The sequence below is a fragment of the Nyctereutes procyonoides genome, unplaced genomic scaffold (genome assembly GCF_905146905.1).
Source record: "Nyctereutes procyonoides isolate TBG_1078 unplaced genomic scaffold, NYPRO_anot_genome, whole genome shotgun sequence".
In the NCBI taxonomy this organism is placed as follows: domain Eukaryota; kingdom Metazoa; phylum Chordata; class Mammalia; order Carnivora; family Canidae; genus Nyctereutes; species Nyctereutes procyonoides.
The window spans coordinates 15,000,944-15,021,655 of NW_026575046.1; the positions used below are offsets into that span (position 1 = coordinate 15,000,944).

Below are 20,712 nucleotides of genomic sequence, written 5' to 3' on the forward strand. Positions count from 1 at the left end.
AAAAGGTTCACTCGTCTTGTTGGATTCCAAAGAGCTCTCAGAAAACAACAAATTTGATGAACTAAGTGTAACTTCTTGGAAACATATGGCATACATTTTGTTTCAAATCTCAGGATTTTTATAAATCAAGGGAAGAACATGGAGCGGCTAAGGCAGCCCATTTTGAGACATTTGAAACGGCTGGGTGTTGTCTGACGAGCCCTGAGAACACCAGCCTTCGCCCGTCCCTCCGGGCCAGAGGTGGCTCCCCGTGTGCTAGCTGGACACCACCTCATGGACAGCTTCCAGAAGGCTCTCTCCACCTGCCACCACTTCCTCTGACACATACTTGCAAATGGAAATCTCAGTGACAACAGAGATTTGGGGCACCTTGGCACCATCAAGTGCTCTCTCTCTTTTAAAGATTTTATTTATTTATTCATGACAGTCACAGGCAGAGGGAGAAGCAGGCTCCATGCAGGGAGCCCGATGTGGGACTCGATCCCGGGACTCCAGGGTCACTCCAGGGCCGAAGGCAGGTGCTCAACCGCTGAGCCACCCAGGCGTCCCCATCAAGTGCTCTCTTATATTGGGGCTTTTGGTTTAGTAACGGCTACTGTGAGGAAGCCAGCATGCTCTTCTTTGGGGACATTCTAGTTGCTCTTCCAGGATTCCTTCCAAATGCCTCCCTCTCCCCAGACTGCACATTCTAAACCACCTGCCCCATCCAACCCCTTGGGTCATTCAATTTAAACCGAGTTGCTAAAGGCTCCCAGTAGGTATAACCATGCCCACCCTGTCTGGAGCACTAGCTGTGGGCCAGACACGGTGCTAAGTGTTCTCATCACTTGCATTTCATTTTTTTATCATGCAAAATAATATAATAATTGTATAACATACACTCAGACAGGTAATGAATCCTTAGCACTGAGATAAGAGTAGGGACGGAAATAAATTTAGGTGATTTTGACATAAAATACCAGATTCACATTTGATCTTCAGCATATAAAGCAGAAGGAATTCCGCACACCGTCTTTGCTATAACAGCGTTGGGAAGGAGGAGTTAAGATGCTGGATCATGGGTCCCTGAGCTTGTCTCATTCCTGGAACATGATAGGTAGTCATCGAATCATTCTGAACACGCATGAAATCACTCAGGGGTCTCACAGAACAAAAACTGCAAGTGCACATGTAGAAAATTGACCTCCTTTTGGGATGTAGGAGATGTGGATGTTGTCATGGGGAGATATAGCTGTGGTGATGAGGGCAGGAGGGAGGCTACTTCCAGAAGCTTTTGCAAAGTATTATGAGCAGCAGACAGGAAAATCTGAACTTTTAGATGTTTGCTTCCATGGGCATGTCCCTGGGTTAAAGATGCTCAGGTGGTAAATAGGGAGAAATCCCAGGATACTAATGTCATCACTTGCATTTCAGTTAGCTGTCACGGCAGCCCCTGAGTGGCACAGACTGTTACCTCCTGCCCCCCCCCCCCATTAACAGGTGCTGCTACTGAAGCCCAGAGAGGGTCAGCAAAGTCCCACGCCAACGGGAGAGAGAAATGCTGTGAATCCAAGAGCATCTGGGATCATCTTGACTTGCAGACGGTCTGTGATGGACGGTGCAAGGATTCCTCCTTCCGTGGCGGGGCGGGGTGGGGGGGGAGACAACAGCAACTACCCCGAGTGAGCAGCACGCAGGGCCCCGAGCAGGCGTGGAGTCGGGAGAGCCAGGGAGGGTTAAGGGTTACCCCAGCTGCCGGTCCCATGTGTGTTGGGGATCTCACAGACACTTGGCTCTCGCAAATCCGGCTGCATTCGGTCTATACAGCCCTGGGAGGCTTCTCTGTCTTGGCAATCCGATGATCTCCTCCTGGCTTGGGGATGGGATTTGGCCCACTGGCTGAGAAAGTTCTAGAATAACCTTTTTATTGAGACTTCTCTGCTTTTTTGGGCATGGCCTCACAACGCTCGAGATCAACATGCTGTAAATCATAATTTTTAGTCAAGGTCTGATGCTGCCCGGGCAGCTCTACAGACCAGGGCTGCATGTGTTTTGTAAAAGAAATGGCTAGATGGGGAAAGCAGGGTGGGGGTGGGTAGGAGCAGACATTGCCATTGCTCATATTTCCTGCTCTGCGGGCCCAGGCTCAAAGAAACTCTCTTAAATAAAGTTTTCCTACAAGAATGCTTTTAGGAAGTATTTTATGGGCTAAAAAACAAATGAAAACAAAAATCCATTTCCCCTAGGATCTCCTCAGCTATCCTAAAATCTGCTAATAGCCACCATGTACTTTCTGGGGCCTTGAAATCCTCGTGCCAGGGAATTAGACCTGGTGGTGGTGTTACTGTGTTTCAACAACGATTTCTCAACTCCTCTTGCATCTTATTCCCCAGCCGGTCAAACACAGTAGGGTAAGTAAACCTTCACAGAGAAAGGTAATCACAACTGCTAACTCCTAAGGGAGCTACGCTGAAGCTTAATGTTGGTCACGTATTGTGGTTTTTCCCAGAACTAGGCTTATCTCCTGCTTGTCCGCTAGCAGTTTTTATGGCTGGTGGATACGAGGCTAGGGATAAATTTGTTTTTTGTTTCTCATGAGCCTCCCCCTGGCTTCCCAGCCCCCACTGCAAGTGAGATCTTGATCAAGGGCCTCCTTATTGATCCCAGTTGGGGCTGGAACACCCAGAGGGTCCGTCCACAGCCTACTTTTAGTGATGGTTATGGGGGCAAATTGCTCCAGATATTTGGACTCCAATTAGGAAAAAGTCAGCCCCATACCTCAGTTCAAGGACACTTATCTTGGCTTCAGTCCCCACTAGCTCGCTGGAGGTGATTGTGGTTTAAAAATGCAAGATTCAGGACTGAAGAGCAGGTCTGTATGAAGTCAGCAGGCCCCATACCTTGTCCATGACAAGCTACCTTGCTTCTGAATCCTCAAAGACCCTCTCCCCAACTTTGTTACTCCCATTATCTTATTCAAACAAATCTTCCCACAATACTATGGCCCACTGTGGTACGATCTCCACAAAATCCTCCTTCCCCATTTTGCTTTGCATCAATGCTGATCCTGTCTAGGCTCTCTTTTCCAAAAGCTTCCCTTCATCACCCTCTTCCATTAAGCCAAGTCTTTTCTACATAGGCCAAGAGTTTAAAAAGGGAAATTTATGCCTCATAGCTTGCTTTTCTAAGAAATAAGAGCTATTCTTCTTGGATAGAAAATTAGGGCCACAGTCCCATGGTGGCTGCTGATTCTACTATCCATAGTGGAAAGGGCAAACCATAGGAGGGGAGGCAGTGTGGCTCCTGAGAGTTAAAAATCACAGATATGAGCTCCCAACATACCATTCCCCACTGTCTACCCACTAGTAGACCCACTGTGTACCCACCATCTGCAGATTCTGGCCCACCCAAGCCCTGAACCAATTCTGAATGGCATGGATCTTGGCTCTACCATTCTGTGGGATTTGCTCCCCAAACCTAAGTGAATGCAGTCCCCATCCTGACCTGACTCATCTGCCAATATTGCTCCAATATTCTAATCATATTTTTGACCCAGAAATGGATCCCTAGAGTCCCTTGACTCTAGAAATGGACCTAGCATGCTAGGCAGTGGCTCTGAGGACCTACCTAGCTATAGCAAGCTCAATTTCTGATGGATAAGTAGGGCCCAAGTCAACATTTGGATTTTTTTTATAGACCATCACACATAAGGCATGCACAAACTGTAGGTATTCTGTTTAATGAATTATTGCAAAGTGAATATGCTTGTGTTATGACCAACACAAAGAACACTAACAGCACCCCCAAAGTCGCCCTGGTGTCTCTTCCCAATCTCTACCCCCCAATAGAAACCATGCTTCTGACTTCTAACACCACAGATGACTTTTGCAAACTTTTGTACTTTATAGAAATGGAATCATTCAACATGCATTTTGTGAGTGTGGCTGACTTCCTTAATTCCACGTTGCTGTATGACTCATCTTTTTACATATAGTTTTACAAAATTCATTTTCACTTCATCTCATTTATCTCCATTCATATCATATTGAATGAAAGGCCATAATTTATTCATTCTACTCTTGATGGGCATTTGAGTAATTTCCAGGTTTTGGCAAACTATGGGTTTTGTTAAGACTAATCAAGGCTCAGATGGCAGGACAAATACTAGGTGATCCTTCTTATACATGGAATCTAAAAAAAATGTCTATCGCCTACCTATGTCTATAAAGCTAAACTTATAGATACAGAGAATAGATTGGCCAGAAGTGGAGGGATTGAGGACGTGGGGAAATGGGAAAACTGTGTGTGTTTTTTTTTAATTTGTTTGTTTCAACAAAGTAAGAGACATAAGAAATAAAAAAAATTAAAATTTGATGAAGCTCCTGGTTTTAAGTGGATACATTTACCAAAAAAAGAATGAAATAGAAAAAGCCAGGGACAGCTGGGTGGCTCAGTGGTTGAGCATCTGCCTTCGGCTCAGGTTGTGATCCTGGGGTCCTGGGATTGAGTCCCACGTGGCTCCCTGCATGGAGCCTGCTCCTCCCTCTGCCTGTGTCTCTGCCTCTCTCTGTGTCTCTCATGAATAAACAAAATCTTAAAAAAAAAAAGAAATAGAAAAAGCCTACAATTTTGCAGCATATAAATTTGATGAAACAAAAAAAGAGTAATAAATAAGAACCAATTACTTGATGAGTATTGTTGCATAAAATGTGTTTCAGGTAAGTTATTCTGAATGGAGATAAAGACGTGTTATAATTATTGGACTTAAATATTTCCTTTTTACAATAAGAAAAAAATTAGAACAGAAAATAGCACCCATTTGCTGTATTTTTCTGAGCTTACCAGATACCTAGTGAAGAGTATTTTCAAGTTAAAAATGGTAAAAGTATTTGCACAGTTAAAAATGTTGAATAGAATCAGTTGGAAGTTTCAACACTTCTGGGGGCACCTGGTGGCTCAGTGGTTGAGCATCTGCCTCCAGCTCAGATCATGATCCCTGGGTCCTGGGATCGAGCCCCACATCAGGTTCCTTGCCTATGTCTCTGCCTCCCTGTATCTCTCATGAATAAATAAATAAAGTCTTAAAAAAATTTAAACACTTCTGAAGGTATTTAACATATGAAGAAACTTTGAATTAAGAGTACAGGACATTAAAAAACAAAAACAAGACTCAGATGATAGGGAGGCTCTGAACTCCTCAAATTCTCTTGCACCCCTCTCCGCCTTGGGTTTCTTACCATCAGTGGTTAGGAGTGCCCCATCTCCTGACTGTGAATGCAAATCAAATTTCAAATGTCTCTCTTGTCCTAAAAATGTAAAAAGTCTTATTTCTTGCGAACAAATTTTACGTGTATTAATCCATTGTTTTAAGTATTAGGAACTGTATTTGTATCCTTTGGGGTCTTCTTTGGGCTCTTTACCTGCTGTGCCACTCTGGTTAGATGGCCTGAGGCTAAAATAACAGCGAGGGAACTCCACAGGTACCTTGATTTCCAGAAGCCTGGCTTGCCTTCCCAATTTAGAATGCCAACGTTTAGTCTGGCAAACGGGAGCCATAATCTGCTCAGGGTGGGGAGAGCAGCCAAAGGCTGAGATTAAGGCTCAAGATTAAGTCCATGATAACAACTCTGCCCAAAGTCAGTGACCAGTGATTGCCTGGAGAATGAGTAAGTGAATCAGTGAAGCCATAAAGGTGAAAACGCCCCCAAAGGATCAAGGATATAGGATGAAACTGCATACAAGGGAGCTGGTCCCAGGTTAGTGTTATCCAACAATAAACGAGGAGCCCACTTAGTTTTCTGTCTTTGAGAAGGGAGGCAACAGGCTTTAAGGAGAACATGGTGGCCGCTCTTTGCTCTTGGATGCAGACACACAAAGCTGGGGATGTGGTGCTCCGGGAACCCTGGGAGTGGGAGATGAAGGCCCCAGCTCTCCCTGATGACCTGTTTCTGTGTCCGGAGCCTGGACAACATATTTACACATTTGCTTGTGAACCTTCACCCGCGGGACCCTTGCTCAGGTGACCATCCATTATTATTATTATTTTTTATCATGCAACTATCAAGTTTACATCTTACTGCTTCTCAATTTTCCATCTTATTCCCTAGTGTGAGATGTCCTTTGGTGGGAAACGTCTGGCACTTTCCACAAGGGAAATTTATTTATTTATTTATTTATTTATTTATTTATTTATTTACTCATTCATTCATTTATTCAATTTGCCAACATACAATGGAACACCCGGTGCTCATCACATCATGTGCCCCCCATTTAATGCCTGTTATCCAGTTATCCCATCCCCACAACCACCACCCCTTCAGTAACCCTCAGTTTGTTTCCCAGAGTTAAGAGTCTCTCATGGTTTGTCTTCCTCTCTAATTTTTCCCCACTCAGTTTCCACTCCTTCCCTTATGGTCCCTTGCACTATTTCTTACATTCCACACATGAATGAAACCATATAATTGTCTTTCTCCAATTGACTTATTTCACTCAGTGTAACACCCTCCAGTTCCATCCACATCAGTGTAAATAATAGATATTCATCCTTTTTGATGGCTGAGTAATACATATACAGACCACATCTTTACCCATTCATTTGTCGAAGGGCATCGTGGCTCCTTCCACAGTTTGGCTCTTTATAGATCTTGGATACTAGCCCTTTATCTGATATGTCATTTGCAAATATCTCCCCCCATTCTGTAGGTTGCCTTACAGTTTTGTTGACTGTTTTCTTTGCTCTGCAGAAGCTTTTTATCTTGATGAAGTCCCAGTAGTTCATTTTTGCTTTTGTTTCCCTTGCCTTTAGAGACATGTCTTGCAAGAAGTTGTTGTGGCTGAGGTAGAAAAGGTTGCTGCCTGTGTTCTCTTTTGATGGATTCTTGTCTCACATGAAGGTCTTCCATCCACTTTGAGTTTATCCTTGTGTATGGTGTAAGAGAATGGTCTAGTTTCATTCTTCTGCATATGCTGTCCAATTTTCCCAACAACATTCATTGAAGTGAATGCCTTTTTTCCATTAGGTATTCTTTCCTGCTTCATGAAAGACGAGTTGACTATAGAGTGGAAGGTCCATTTTTTGGTTTTCTATTCTGTTCCATTGATCTGTGTGTCTGTTTTTGTGCCAGTACCATGCTCTCTTGATGATCACAGCTTTGAAATAGAGCTTGAAGTCAGGCATTGTGATGTCCCCAGCTTTGGTTTTCTTTCTCAACATTCCTCTGGCTATGCGGGGTCTTTCTGGTTCCATACAAATCTTAGTATTATTTGTTCCAACTCTGTGAAAAACGTCCGTGGCATTTTCATAAGGATGGCACTGAATGTGTAGATTGCTCTGGGTAGCACAAACGTTTTCACAAAACTTATTCTTCCAATCCGGAGCACGGAATGTATTTCCATCTCTTTGTGTCTTCCTCGATTTCTTTCATAAGTGTTCGTAGTTTTTAAAGGACAGATCCTTTACCTCTTTGGTTAGGTTTATTCCTAGGTATTGTATAGGTTTTGGTGCAATTGTAAATGGGATCAATTCCTTAATTTCTCTTTCTTCAGTCTCATTGTTAGTGTATAGAAATGCTACTGATTTCTGTGCATTGATTTTGTGTCCTGCCACATTGTTGAATTGCTGTAGGAGTTCTAGCAATTTTGGGGTGGGGTCTTTTGGATTTTCCACATACAGTATCACATCATCTGCAGAGTGAGAGTTTGACCTCTGCCCATTTGAATGCCTTTTATTTCTTTTTTGTTGTCAGATTGCTGAGGCCAGGACTTCTAGTACTATGTTGAACAACAGTGGTGAGAATGGGCATCCCTGTCATGTTCCTGATCCTAAGGGAAAAGTTCTCAGGTATTCCCCATTGAGAATGATATATTCAGTCGCTTTTCGTAGATGGCTTTTTTTTTAAAAAAGATTTTATTTATTTATTCATGAGAGACACACAGAGAGAGGCAGAGACACAGGCAGAGGGAGAAGCAGACTCCATGCAGGAGGCCTGACATGGGACTCGATCCCAGATCTCCAGGATCATGCCCTGGGCTGAAGTCAGCACTAAACTGCTGAGCCACCTGGGCTGCCCTGTAGATGGCTTTTATGATACCGAGGTATGTTCCCTCTATCCATAAACTTTGAAGAGTTTTAATTAAGAGAGGATGCTATATTTTGTCAAATGCCTTTTCTGCATCAACTGAGAGGATCATATGTTTCTTTCCTTTTATTAATGTCATCTATCACATTGACTGATTTGCAAATGTTGAACTACTCTTGCATCCCAGGAGTAAATCCTACTTGGTCATGGTGAATAATCTCTTTAATGTATTGTTGGATCCTATTGGCTAGTATCTTGGTGATTATTTTGACATCCATGTTCATCAGGGATATTGGTCTGTAATTCTTTTGGTTGGGATCTTTGGTTTTGGGATCAAGGTAACGCTGGCCTCATAGAACAAGTTTGGAAGTTTTCCTTCCATTTCTATCTTTTGATAGAATAGGTATTATTCAGCTTCAGTAAAATAGGTATTATTTCTTCTTTAAATGTTTGGTGGAATTCCCCTGGGAAGCCATCTGGCCCTGGACTCCTGTTTCTTGGAAGGTTTTTGGTGGCTGCTTCAATTTCCTTGCTGGTTACTGGTCTGTTCAGGTTTTCAATTTCTTCCTGTTTCAGTTTTGGTAGTTTATAAGTTTCCAAGAATGCATTTCTCCCAGATTGCCTAATTTGTTGGAATCTAGTTGAGCATAATATGTTCTTATAATTGTTTCTATTTCTTCAGAGTTGGTTGTGATCTCCTCTTTCATTCATGATTTTACTAATTTGAGTCTTTTCTCTTTAATAAGTGTGGGTAGGGGTTTATCTATTTTATTAATTCTTTCAAAGAATAAGCTCCTAGCTTATTCTTTTATTTTTTAAAAATTTATTTATTCATGAGAGACAGAGAGGCAGAGACACAGGCAGAGGGAGAAGCAGGCTCCATGCAGGGAGCCTGACGTGGGACTCGATCCCAGGTCTCCAGGATCACACCCTGGGCTGAAGGCGGCGCTAAACCGCTGAGCGACCCTGGCTGCCCATAAGCTCATAGTTTAAATGATCTGTTCTACTATTCTCCTACTTTCTATTTCATTGATTCTTGCTCTAATCTTTATATTTTTCTTCTCCTGCTTGGTTTAGACTTTATTTGCTGTTCTTTCTCCAGCGCCTTTGGGTATAAGTTAGCTTGTGTATTTGAGATTATTCTAATTTTTTGAGAAAGACTTGTATTGAAATATACTTCCTTTTTAGGACAGCCTTTGTTGTATTCCAAAGGCTTTTGAAAAGTTGTGCTTTCATTTTTGTTTCATAGTTTGCATAAATCTTTTTAATTCTTCTCTAATTTCCTGGTTGAGCCATTTATTCTTTAGGAAGATGCTCTTTAACCTCCAAGTACTTGAGTTTCTTCCAAATTTCCTCTTGTGATGGAGTTCAGGTTTCAAAGCACTGTGGCCTGAAAATATGCAGGGTATAACCCCAATCTTTTGGTGTCAGTTGAGACCTGATTTGTGACCCAGTATGTGGTCTATCTGAAGAAAATTCCATGTACAGTGGAGAAGAATGCATATTCTGTTACATTAGAACAGGATGCTCTGTATATATCTGTGAAGTCCATCTGGTCCAGTGTGTCATTCAAAGCCCATGGGATCCCTGGATGGCTCAGTGGTTTAGCGCCTGCCTTTGGCCCAGGGTGTGATCCTGGAGACCTGGTATCAAGTCCCACATCAGGCTCCGTGCACGGATCCTGCTTCTCCCTCTGCCTGTGTCTTTGCCTCTCTCTGTGTGTCTCTTATGAATAAATAAATAAAATCTTTAAAAACAAAAAAACAAAGCCCTTGTTTCTTTGTTGATCTTCTGCTTAGATGATCTTTCCATTGCTGTGGGTGGGGTGTTGAATTCTCCTACTGTTAATGTATTATTATCTGCGTGTTTCTTTACTTTGGTTATTAACTGGTTGATATAACTGGCTACTCTCAAATTAGAAGCATATATATTTATAATTGTTAGATGTTCTTGTTGGATAGACCCTTTAAATATGCTATTGTGTTCCTCTTCATCTCTTATTACAGTCTTTGGTTTAAAATGTAATTCTTCTGATATGAGGATCACTACCCCCACTTTATTTTGAGGTCCATTTGTATAGTAAATGGTTCTCCATCACCTCATTTTCAGTCTGAAGGTGTCTTTAGGTCTAAAACGAGTCTCTTATAGATAGCATATGGATGGGTCTTGCTTCTTTTTTATCCAATCTGATACCCTGTGTCTTTTGACTGGAGCATTTAACCCATTCACGTTTGTAGTAACTATTGAAAATGTGAATTTAGTGCCACTGTATTATCTGTACTAGCTCTGTTTCTGCAGATTGTCTCTGTCTCTTTGGGCTCCTTTTTTGCTTATAGTATGCCCCTTAATATTTCTTGCAGGAGTGGCTTGGTGGTCACATATTCTCTCAGTTTCTGTTTGTCCTAGAACTCTTTACCTCTCCTTCCATTCTTAATAACAGCTTTGCTTGATCGAGTATTCTTGGCTGCATGTTCTTCTCATTTAGTACCCCGAATATATCATGCCAGCACTTTCTAGCCTGCCAGGTCTCTGTGGAGAGGTCTTCTGTCATTCTAATATTTCTCCCTCTCTGTTAGGAATGTCTTGTCTCGGGCTGCTTTCAGGATTTTCTCTTTTTCTCTGGAATTTGCAAACTTCATTATTATATGTCAGTGTGTTGATCTATTTTTATTGATTTTGGGAGGGGTCCTCTCTACTCCTTGGATATGAATGCCTGTTTCCTTCCTCAGATTAGGGAAGTTCTCAGCTATGATTTGCTTAAATATACCTTCTGGCTCTCTCTCTCCTTGTGCCCTCAGGAATTCCAATAATAAGGATGTTATTTTTTTTTTTTTCAAACCATCATTATTTCTTGGAGCCTTTCCTTATGAGCTCTTTGTTGTCTTTTTGTCTCTTTTTCTCACTTCCTTTCTTACCATCAACTTGTCTTCTATGTCACTTATTCTTTCTTCTGCCTCATTTACTCTAGTTGTTAGAACATCCAGTTTAGACTGCATCTCAGTTAGAGTATTTTTAATTTTGGCCTGATTACATCTCATTTCTGCAGTAAGAGATTCTAGAGTCTTTAATGCTTTTTTTAAGCCCGACTAGTAACTCTAATGATTGTTATCCTGAACTCCATCTATGACATTTTACTTAAATCGATATCCATTAGATCTGTTGCAGAGGGTATTATCTCTGGTTCTTTCTTTTGTTGTGAATTCCTTCTTTATAGTCATTTTGTCCCATGAAGAATGGCTGTATGAATGAGCAGGGTCAAAAATATCAACCATGACCCAAGCAAAATACACACTTATGAAAAATGGTCACTTTTCTATTTGTAGAGTTCCAGCCATTCTTTCCTTATGTCTCAGGTTGAATTCTCAGGTTCAGGATGGTTTGATAGTTATCTAGAAAAATTAAGGGGACCAGATGAAAAGAAGACCTTACTCTTCCACAATCTTGCCTCTTCTTTCCAGGAACTACTTTTATACAAAATGACCATCCTATGAGAGTACAGCAGTGTAGTCAGAACACCATGGCTGTGTGAAAGTTATGAGAAACAGTACAGAGACTGATATAAACTGTCCACCTCTGATAGCAGACACCCTCCCTCCCTCCTTTCCCATGACCCCCAGAGGTGCCACTGAGGGGGAACTTGGTGGAGCCCCAAGATGCAAAAGGTTGGCAGAGGCAGCATCTGTCCAAATTGGAGCTGACTCTGGATTGGTACCGCATATGGGACTTCAATAGAAAGATCTCCTGGCTCCGGACCCAGATGGGGTAAACTTAAATGCTGTCATGTATGCACCTTTGCACTGGAGTCACTTTTAATAAAACAGAGTCTGAATCCATCTCTGTGGCTGGAGGCATTGTGCATGGGCTGACACAGCTTCCCAGCAGCATCTCCAACTTGGGGGAGACTGGTTTTCACATGACCTGCCTGGCTTGGAGGCCAGAATAACATGTGGGTGAGCTGTAGTCCTCCCTGGCAAGGGCACACTTTAGGCAGAGGGTGCAAAACAGATGTTGGCCTATTTTCAGAGTAACTAGTTTCTCATGAGATCATCAATCAACTAATAACATTTTTAAAAACACCATAAGTTGTAGATTATGTCTTACATAGCTGTTTCACAGAAATCTTTTTAATAAAAATTTTACTTATTTGAGAGAGAGAGAGAGAGAGAGAGAGAGAGAATCCTCCATCAGACTCCCTGCTGAGTGTGGAGCCCAATACGAGGCTCGATTCCAGGACCCTGAGATCATGACCTGTGCAGAAACCAAGAGTTGGAGGCTTAACTAACTGAGCCACCCAGACACCCCAGAAATGATTGGTTTTCAACCCAGAATTTGCATTAGGACAATGTAGGGAACTTCTTAAAAGTACCCATTCCTGTGGCCTTGTCACTAGAGATTCTGATTAACTGATTGAGGATTGGGCCTAGCCATACACAGGCATTTTTAAAAGGCCCTCTGGAACATTCCAGCATGAAGTGAAAGTGGGAAAGCATTAACTGGCACAGGGTCATCTAACACATGCAACACCTCTGCTAAGAGGCTCCATTTGAAAGGAGAGGAAACTGAGGCTCAGAGGGGTAATGGGCTATGTCCACTATCACTCAGTGTAGAAGACAGAGCAAAAACAAGAATCCAGTCTGTAGACTCTGAGTTCTGCCTCAAATTAGTAACAACATCAAAGATCAAATGACAAACAAACCTTTTATCTAGATGGTTATAGTTTACAAAGCACTTTGCACTTTCTCATCATCATATTTTATTTTTACAATAATCCTGTGCAGGGACGCCTGGGTGGCTCAGCAGTTGAGCATCTGTCTTCAGCTCAGGATGTCATCCCAGGGTCCTGGGATCGAGTTCTTCACTGGGTTCCTCACAGGGAGCTTGCCTCTCTCTCTGCCTATGTCTCTGCCTCTCTCTCTGTGTTTCTCATGAATAAAGAAATAAAATCTAAAAAAAAAATAATCCTGTGCAGTGTGCAGGTAAGTGACTATCGTTACTACTCATTGCTACTGCTACTACATCATTGTTCCCATTTCAAATATGAGAAAACTGAAGCTCAAAGGGGTAAGTGGTTTAAACCAACAACCTTATCTTAAAAGCCTCCAGTGTGCTCAAAATGTGTGGTGATAAAACTGGCAAACCCTCATACAGGATACACTACGTTCCTCTCCCTCATAACAAGCCTGAGGTGCTGAGGTGCAAGGACTGTTAATAATATATCCATTTTACAGATGAGGACACTGGGGGCCAGAGAGGCTCCATGAGTTGACCAAGGTTGCATAGCCTGTAAAATGGATATAGTTGGTCAGCAGTTAGGCTCTGAGATCTGTATTGTTAACCACGTGCCATGGCCACCAGAGGTCCCTGGGGCCGTGGGTTCTGAGCCCTTCAAGGGGGCCCTTACCTGATAAAGGTCTCCCTCCTTCCCCTATACACAGGTGGCTCTGGTGCTGGCTGCCATGGGGATGCAGGGATGGTCTGTCAATAGGAGTGGATGTTCCTGGATCACTGCTTCTAGAGTGTTCTAAGCAGCATTGCCCATACCAGATATAATGGGTCAAAGGTTTTGGAGGGCGGGGCCTAGAAAATGGCATTTTTTAAAATTAAAAAAAATTACTGAAATATAATTAGCATATAACATTATATAAGTTCAAGGTGTATATCATGCTGATTTGACACATTTCTATATCACCATATGCCCACCACACTGCCATCACGTCACGTTGATGGGAACAATTAAGACCTGGTCTCTTAGCAGCTTTGAAGTTTGTAGCACAGCACTGTCAGCTATAGTCACTACGCTCCGCATTAGATCTCTAGGACGTGTTTATCTACTGATTGCAAGTTTGTACTAGAAGGGGCATTTTTAAATGTTTTGTTGCTTTAAAAAATATTTTCCATTTGAGAAGAGTTGACACACAATGTTATGTAAGTTTCAGGTGTACAGCGCAGTGATTCAGCATCTCCAGATGTTTCGCTCTGCCCAGCACAAGGGTAGCTACCGTCTGTCTCTGTGGGATGCTATTATAATACCGATCCCCATACTCCCTATGTTGTGCCTTTTACAGAAGGGGCACTTGCAACAAGCACTCGGGTGGTTCTTCTGCAAGCTGATGTTTGAAAGACCTAGCTCTAGCAGAAAGAGGTGGAGAAGGAAGATAGTGGTGGTGAAGGGAGAATTGGCCGCTTCTCCACCCTCTGGGCCTAGAAAGGGCCTTCTCCTGGGGAAAGACCTGGCCTGGGGAGGGCTCAGGGAATTTCCTGTGAGGAGGGCCCTGGAGCTGTGACTTCAAGGGGACTCTCTGCAGGGGTGCATGCACCCAGCTACCACAGAGGGCAACTGTTAAGTTTTCAGGAATGTTGTAAGCCAGGTGGCTCCAGGCTGGTAGCCTGAACTCAGCCATAGGGAGCCTACGTATTTGTACTACGGGAATTGGCAAATGGCACAAATCAGGTTTTTCTTATTTCTTCTTTTTTCCTTGGGGCAGGGGGCAATTGTTAAACATTTCCAGCACACCCCCACTGTGGATCCAGCCCTCTGGACTCAGTGCTCACACATGGAAAAGGAGGACATGGGAGTCAAACTTTGAGGCCAGCTTCATGCAAGTTCACATACACAGCACCCTCTGACCGGGAGATGCCCTGTGAGCCCAGACTCCTTCCCTTCTTCTATCTTCCACCCCCTGCTCCTGTGCTGACTTCCCCTGGCCCTCCTGGGCCCCTGCTTGGGCCTTGCCCATTGCTGGCTCTGCATGTTAATGCTTCAAGGGATTTTTGTTTCCTCCGGCTGACAACTGCATCAGAGAGGATGCATCGGAGAGGATGGGGGAGGGGGAAGGGGGAGGCAAACTGTTAATTAATCAGTTTTCTAAACCAAAATAAAAAAACAAACACAAAAGCCTAACCATAACTTAAAGAAATGAAGAAACAAACAAAACCCTCAGCCCACCTCGGCTTTCCTAAGTGTGCCTCCTACATAGCCTGGGACTTCTGCAATAAGATGTTGTAATGTATGTCTACTCACATAGCCTAGAAAATGCCCTGACCTACCTGGCTACCTCTACCCACAGATTTCCACAGCTGGGGCCCTCGGAGCCCTACCTGTGGGTACTGGGAAAAATGTCCATCCAGTGGGAGAGCCCAAGGAGGCCTCACATGGGTCTTGCCTTGTGCCCTGGTTCTGTAATTTGCCTTGTCAACTGTGCAGACTAATTCTTCTGTGACCAGGGCCAGCAGATTCTGGTCCTCCCAGCTCAGCCTATTGCCTGCCCTCTTCCCTCTAGTGCAATCTCCCTCCCCCTCCCTCTCCACTTCCCTGCTTTTCATGGGGGTTTGACTGATTTGCAGGTCCTGGCTCCTCCTGGTCTGACCCTTCTCGTTCCTAGAGAGTCAGAGAGCAGGAAAACAGATATGCTCTTCTCCTTTCGCATATCAGCCAGGTTTAATCTCGGCACATCAGCAAAGGCTTCACACCTTCTCACTTGCTCACTGCTCAGTAATTCTATTAGCTCTGTCTGTCATATCTGACTCCCTACTTTGTTGAGCAAGATATGCTCAGCCTTGTCTCAGACACACGTGTGTGCAGACATCCAAATAATAGGCCAAATCAACCCTTCTCCTCCCATCCCCAGAACAATGGAAACAATCACCACCACATGACCCCTGCATATTCCCAATCAGAAAGAATCCATTGGCATTTAAAGAGAAGATCACGTTTATGCCCCTTTCTGTCCAGCAGAAAATCCTTTGGTGGAATGGGGGTGGCCACAGCCAAGTGAGGGAAAAGAGGGCCAGGGCTTAGCCAACAAATCAGCATGAGTTACACCAGGGCAGAGGGTGGCTGGATTGGGTATAAGTAATAAGTAATCTTTTCTTTTCCTTTCTTCCTTTCTTCCTTTCTTCCTTTCTTTCTTCCTTCCTTCCTTCCTTCCTTCCTTCCTTCCTTCCTTCCTTCCTTCCTTCCTTCCTTCCTTCTTTTTCTTCTTTTTTTTTTTTAGGCTTACAGGGATAGCTAGATCTGCTTAAGCATTCATTCATTCATCAAATACTGACCTCCCTCACCTCTTCTGGGCCATTGCTCAAATGTCACCTACCAACAAAGCCAACATTGACCACCATCTTTAAATTGCAACCCATTTCCAGCACTGTTCCACATTCTTCATCTCCTGGTCTTACTTTACTGTTTTCCACAGTACTTACCATCATCGACCTATGACATTTTTTCCTTAGCTATGTGTTGATTGTGTGTTTGCCTCCACTAAAGTATAAACTCCAAGAAAGAAGATATTTATGCAGGGCAGTGCCTAGGACAGCCTATATCGTAACAATCTGAGAATGTCCAGTTTTATGTATGCCTGAAAAACATACAGGTATCATGTACTTGTATGCACAGTAATACTTCAATGAGTACTGAAGACAGTAATACTTATCTTACTGAAATGATGTCTGTCCCTTTCAGACATTTTTATTATGTCTCCTCTAAAAGCATAGCTTATCAGCCACCAGTTTGGGGTGCTGGACTCACTTCATTTCTTTTCCCTTCACAGTATTTAAGAATAGGGATTTCGGAGCCAGATTATCTGGGTTGGAATCCTGTTTCTGCTATTTACTACATGTGTGATCATAGGCAACTTACTTAACTTCTCTGTGCCTTAGTTTTCTCATCTGTAAAATGGGGATAATACTAGGACCAACTTCACAGAGCTGTGATGAAGATCAGATGAGTTAGTACTGCCAATGAATTTTAAAAAGTTCCCTGCCTATAATTTAGACTACGTAAATGTTTGCTAAATCCCTCTATTTCCCCGTGGCTGATTGCCTCTCCCTGGGAATGGTCTCTAACCCAAGAACTTTCCACCACAGAAAGAGGTAGGTAGAGTGGCTTCTTCTCTGTGAGAAGAAGTATTGTAACTTCAGTGGAGATGGTGGGGTTCTCCGCAGACTGGGTTATAATCCTCAAATATTTGCTCTCTCACAGTCACAGGACTACATATCATCATCCTGTGGGAGGAAGACACATCTTATCTCAACAACTTTGGACCTGGCCATGTGAAAAGCTTTGGTCAATAGAATGTGAATGGTTGTGGTTGTTTTTGCCATGTCCAAACAGAAGACTGATATACAATTGCATGGTTTGGCTTAGGCCTTCTTGTTCTTGTTCTCCACATGCCCTCAGGATGCCCCAGATAGTGGTTGTTCCCATAGTCTGGATTCTAGAACAAGAAGACAGGTGGAGCCTAGATGAGCCCAGCAGAGTCCAGCCAATCCTAGCAGAGCCACTGCCAACCTGTAGCTGATCTGCCTTCCTTTTGTAAAATAAGCAAAAAGTAAATGTTGTAAGCCACTGGGATAGCACTGTTTGTTATCACTGCGAAAATGACTAATACAGGGCAGGAGAATAAGAGGGGAACATATTTTGCAAGACTGTTCAAACAAGATTTTTTTTTTTCACAGAGGGGTCTTTGTGTATGTTATATGTGTGAATGTTCTGTTCACTCAAACACAATACAACTTTAGTTTTCCATAAAAATCAGTATTATATTGATAAAAACTTTGTCTATTATGTATAGTTTAATTTCTAGAAACCTGGGCTTGAGAAGTAAGAAAAGAAGTTAAAATTAAAATAAAAAATAAATTATTGGTCTAGTGGCATTGCCCCCCTGGATCCCTGCTTATTTGTCTCAGGGGGAAATGCACATTAGGAGTTCCAGAATTTTGGATGTGAAGGAACAAAAAAACATGGAAGGATTCTGATTCCTTCTCTCACTTTTCTATAGGGAGCAACTAAGGCCTGGAAAGATGGGCAAGTGCCTGATGGGAGAGTCTTTAAAGCATCAAGAGTGGGCTGTGTGCACATCTGAGAAAGTTAACATGTCTAAGAAGAAATCCTCAAGGATGTGTCAAGAGCATTTTTCCTCATTTTCTGCTTTCTCCTACCATCTCAGAATCCTGGGAGACCATTCACAGGAGTGGTAAAAACTTCTGTTGTCCATTAGAAATTTGGTTCTCCTTTTCCTTCTGGGCACATAGTTAAAGATCACCTGATTGACTCCCTTGTAATCAGATGGGATCAGGTGACTGAGTTGTGGCATCTGAAAGTGAGCAAAAATGATATACTTCTAATCTGGTTCTGGTATTTAAACTTTTCACACATTCTCATTTTCTTGTTCATTCATTCATTCTCTCTCTCTTCCTTTACTGGACAGAAGAAGATTAAATTAGGGGCTTGATGGTCCTAAGAGTCAAGCATAGCCAGTAGATGCAGGATCCTTCCTGCATCCTCTGCTGATGCATCATGAACTATGACTTGAGTGACAGCCAAACCCTTGGTTCTCAAGCTTCCAAGATAGAGAGAGGCTAGGTATTATAATGGCTAGCATTACTCAGCCTGAATAATACAGGGAGAGTCAGTGCAGCTTAGTTTAGATGGTGACTACTATATTTAGCCAAGTAGAAGATCTGCGAATGAGTGGGAAATCTCTGGGATGTGGCCTACTGCCACTGTTCCATCTTGAATACCATCATCAAACTCTCAGAGTAACCTGTCTTGCTTCCTCTACATTTTCAGCCCCCACACACTGTCACATTTATGTATGTTCATGATGTTCAACAGCACTTGTTGGATGACTGATTGACTGAACAGTTTATAAGGCCATATGTCATACATTATTTTGATTCACCGATCTACTGAAAAAGCACTTGACCTTGAGCTCTGAAACATGTCTTCCCATTAATCAATAAGTCCTTCCTACTACTGAAGGATATGAGACCTTATTGATTTTTCCAATAAAGCTGTTCATGTATATTAGTTTGAGCTCAAGGACAGATGGGTAACAAAGCTAAGATGTGGTTGTTGAATAAGTGAGCTCTGAATATTGATGCATTTCTTTATCCCAAAGTAAGACAATGCACTTAGAAAAATATGCTAAAACATGCCTAACAACTTCAAAAGCAAATGCTATCATCAATTGTAAAAGGATTTCTCCGTATATTTCTTAGAAAGCCTACCAGACCATCAGCACAGCAACAGACAGTAGGTCTCACTCTTTGTTGGTTGCTGGGCCTCCTGTACCAATGTGTTTGCTCACAGTGCAGTAACTGGCCTGTGCAAATGTCTGCACACTTGGCCACCATGACTGTGGCCGGGCAGGACCCAGTAAGTCACTGCTGGCTCATCGCCTTACAATAATAACATCACCTCTTTGCACAACATATAGTGTGTTTTCCAGACAACCCTGAGACCACCAAAGGAAAAAAAAAAAGATTAGGAAGTCAATATTCAAAAGCTTAGTCAATTCTCCCTAGCTTTGTAAACAGTCTCTTTGAAAGACTATCCATAATGATTTTCATCCTTGACCTGGCAGTCATCCTATTGTTGCATTCTCATGCTTTTCCACTCAGCTTTAGAGACTGAAATTATTTTTAATATTACCACAAGAACAATATGATTTCAAAGGGAGATTTGCTGCTTTGCTGATACTCAAAGTGCTGTTAATTGCCAGTTTATTTACAAGACAAAATATAAATGGCTCGGGATGCTTTCCATGGGTTCGCCTAAGCAGAGGGGCTGATACATGCCAGGATTTTCTGAAATTCGTTTCCGAATGTCCTTGATTGCCTAAAAGGCCCCATTATAATCCCAGCCTTTTCTCTAAAGCTCTGTGCATGTGTCAGATGCTTGGAGCCCAAGTGGGCACACTGAGTCACTATGAGAGGAACAGCAGATAATGTTCACTTTAATATCCTATGCAGTTCAGAAGAGGGGTTTCCTGCTTGCTTAACAGAAGTCTTCTGAGCACACAGGAGCACTTAGATGCCTACTGAATGGAAGATGAGTAAACCAGGTGCGGCAGCCTCCAACAGGCAGCCTCTGTTCTCACTCTCACCCATCTGGAGGCCACACACAGCCCTACATCACTTCATGTAGTCACAAGAGCAAGGATTTTGTAGGTAGAAAGGTAGCACACTTCGCAACAGTCACTTGTCAAAATTCCTTATTAGGCATCTCCGTCTTCCTCTCCAAAGTGCTGCATCTTACCCCTTTCATCTTCCTTCCATACCTCCCTAAAGTCCTCTCTATAGTCCCAAGCAATTCTACTCTCTGTTTCTGCTGTCCTGTCTCACCGACTAAAAATGCCAGGCTGATTTTTAGAGAAATTATACCTGTCCAGTGGTTCCTCTAAGACCCATGAGGGTCTTTGCCTTCCCAGCATGTGGCTTATTAAAGTCTTCACCCCCAGAAACAGCTCCCTCTCCACATAGGAATATAGCTGCTAGTTCAATGCGATTTCTTCATACTGTTTCAGAAGCAATGAGGATTGTCGCATGGCCACCTAACCAAAAGCTCGCCTGTGGCCTTATGCTCAGTTTCATCTTTCCTTCCTCCAGGCAGGGACTTCCTTGAATCGCCTCAAAATGGGGGACCGTACCCAGGCCATCATAATGAATCCTGATTTCTCTTTCTCTCTCCCTCTATCTACCAAGGTTAGAAGCTCATTGATGTCAAGAACTGTGTTTATTTTTTTCTTCTGTATTCCTCATACTTAATGCAAATCTCAATGCATAAAAGGTGCTCAACAAATGGTTTCGAATAAATGGAATTTATTGAGTGTAAGTTGTAGTTAGAGGGAAGTTGAGAAGGATTTTATTCTTTAAAGTG

General features: G+C 42.7%; 1 protein-coding gene across 12 annotated transcripts in view; it reads right to left on the reverse strand.

Moving 5' to 3' along the window:
- PRLR (prolactin receptor) overlaps window positions 1–20,712 on the reverse strand; it is a 173,043-nt gene that overhangs the window by 26,691 nt on the left and 125,640 nt on the right. For 4 of the 12 annotated variants that reach the window (XM_055324918.1, XM_055324909.1, XM_055324916.1 and 1 more), the window contains one exon: window positions 13,459–13,634. The exons of the other annotated variants lie outside the window; for them this stretch is intronic. The gene's annotated coding sequence lies outside the window, so the exon portion shown is untranslated. The remainder of the gene's footprint in view (window positions 1–13,458; window positions 13,635–20,712) is intronic. 12 annotated transcript variants of the gene reach the window in all.